Source organism: Octopus bimaculoides, chromosome 11, assembly GCF_001194135.2.
Source record: "Octopus bimaculoides isolate UCB-OBI-ISO-001 chromosome 11, ASM119413v2, whole genome shotgun sequence".
NCBI classification, from domain to species: domain Eukaryota; kingdom Metazoa; phylum Mollusca; class Cephalopoda; order Octopoda; family Octopodidae; genus Octopus; species Octopus bimaculoides.
In genome coordinates, this window is record NC_068991.1 from 3,536,318 (window position 1) to 3,539,196 (window position 2,879).

Consider the following 2,879-nt stretch of genomic DNA (forward strand, 5'->3'; position numbering starts at 1 on the left):
AAAGTTTGGTATTTATTCTCCCTCTTTTGCCGAACCGCTATGTTACGGGGACGAAAAACAAATGACATCAATTGTCAAGCGGTGCATGGCGGACAAACACAGACATAAATATACACACACATAGTCAAAGATGTATATCACGAGATTCCACACAGTTTCTGTCTGTTTCTCAAAAATACAGCCATTATACTCAATCCAAAAGAAAATTAAAAGTAAATAAAGTTTAAATTATAAAAGCAATTTAAGTTTTAAGATTTGCCCTTAAAAAAAAAAAGAGACAACCCCCAAACTAGGGCCTCTTTTGTTGCATATATTACTGGTCCCGCAGTTTTTAATGCTGCTGTGACAAAAAGGCTATCATTATAAGGGTCGACAGGGCATAGGTGATTTCACGTACAATGAACAGCATTTGAAGTGGCCCTGGGGGTGGGGTGTAAAGAAGGTGAATAACTTTGAGTCACGGTTAGTATTTCTGACCTTTAGATAACCTGTCTGGACCAATCAATTTATTTTGCTACCCGTGTGTTCCACGAAAGAGAAGGGAACGTGTGTGCGCGTGCATGTATATGTGTATATGTGTATGTGTGTGCGCGCCTGAGTTTGTGTGCATGTGTGCATGTGTGTGTGTGTGCGTGTGTGTGAGAGAGAGAGAGAGAGAGCGAGAGACCGTACGAATATACCTATGTACCTATGTACCTATGTATGTCCCATGTGAACAAAGCATGTTTATAATCACAAATTAATCATCTTCACGCATCGTTCCTTCCTTCGTTCCTTCGTTCCTTCCTTCCGTCTCTTTCATTTTTTTTCTCCCTTTATTCTCTTTCAGATCATCTCCTTCAAAAGAAAAGCAACTAAAAGAAAGAAAAAAAAATATTCTACTACTGAACGCCATCGCTTTATCCCTTTCACATTAACATTTTTCTACCCACCGTATTTGATGGCGTTTAAGATGCACTTTTTCTAAAAATAGAAAAAAAGGAGTCTGAAAACCACCAAGCAAAATTGTGCTTCCCCTCAGCACATTTTGTCGCAGACTCACATGATTCTGTCTTCTGCAACAACTTCGGTCCGATTAAAGCCCTGTGAGTGGATCTGGTAGACGGAAACTGGAAGAAGCCTATCGTACATATATACATGCATACATACATACATACATATATGTATGTATGTATGTATGTATGTCATTATTCAGTTTATTTCAAGATTTCTTGCCAATAGAAAAGGAGTCGGTTTCTAACCTAAATCCAAGACTCCTTCATTGGAATTTCAACATCAACAACAGGGTATTTTTGCTTGTATGTATGTACGTCTCTTTTATGTTTTAATTGTTGTAAATCTTCCACTGAAGAGGGAGCCAGTTTCCAACAAAGATACAAGTCTCGATCTTTGGGATGTAGTTAACACAGACAAATTGTATGCATGAATGTATGTATATCACTATGCGTATATGTATGTATGTATGCATGTATGTATGTGTGCTTTCATGTATGTATGTAAGTATATCGCTATGTGTGTATGTATTTTTGCATGCATGTATTTGTACCCCGCAAAACCTTCATAATCGGCGTTGATTTATGTCCACGTGACTTATCTGTTCGGCAACAAAGGCCAATAGAATAAGCACCAAACTTACCAAAAAGCAAAAAAAAAAAAAAAAAAAAAAAAAAAAAAAAAAAAAAGGCTAAAACAATTAGTTCTGGTGTCGATCTGTTCGACTGAAACCCTCCAAGTGTGTGCCCTAGCATGGCCGCAGCCGTATGAGCGAAACAAATAAAAGAGAAAAGGTAAACGTTCTCATTGCTTCAGGCACTTGTGATTGTGTTTGTTTGTCTGAAAAGAGATTTTATCGCAACTTTTTTTATCAACTGCAAACACATTTTAATGAAGATAGCGAAAATCCGGAAGCAGTTTGTTTGTTTTTAGCGGAAGTTTGTTTCCCTCTACCGGATTTTACTTTTTCTATAACGTAATACGTTTATCATTGACTTCATTCTTTCAAAGTACAGTGTCTGCTTTTAAAAGCCGTCTGGATTTATTAGAAACTCTCTTAAACAATGTTCTTTCTTTTTTTTTTTTTGATGTACTGAAGTCTGTGAATTTACAGAGATAAATTCTTTGTTGTTGCCGGAAGTTGCACCTGTTGTTGTTACAACTTGTATCCACCTTCTCGGATATTCTTCCTGTATTAAAAGGCTAAGTTTATCGACGTTGTATTCAGTTATGCACTGGCGAATATGTATTTTAACGGATGTGTATATCTAGATTAAAATCTCTCCACTGGAGACTGTGTGTTATTAGAATGTATAGAGATAGCTCGGTTTTGCACTTATAGAACGATGCTTCATTTGCTACTAACTGCCAATTACAATCCACCAGGGAAGCCTATACGTACATGGTCACTAGATGTGTGATAAACTGCAGCCAAATTACCCTCTAATCAAACCGTTCTGTCTTAAAAAAGAAAAGTTCCATTCGATAATATAGTCTTGAAAGACCCTTACTCAAGCTACCACATAGTGGGACTGAACCCGGAACCATGTGGTTGAGAACTGATAAAAGATATTCCTTCATTTAATATATTATCAAATCTATCGGCAAAGATTCCCCAGTTTTTGGAAAATCGTAACAGGGTTCGCGAAAAAAATAATTTTGAGAATCACTGAATATAAACACCAATATTCGCTGTGCTTTCCAAGAACCGAATTCTATTATGTTTTCCACAGAAAATTCTGGTTGTAACGAAATAGTTTTATATGCCTTTACACCAAATTCTCGTTATTTATCGCGTGTTGGCATTCCAGAGATTCTCTCCATCTCGCATTTGCCGAAATTTGATTAGCGTATATCTTTTCTAGATATATTATGCTTAGCTTAAA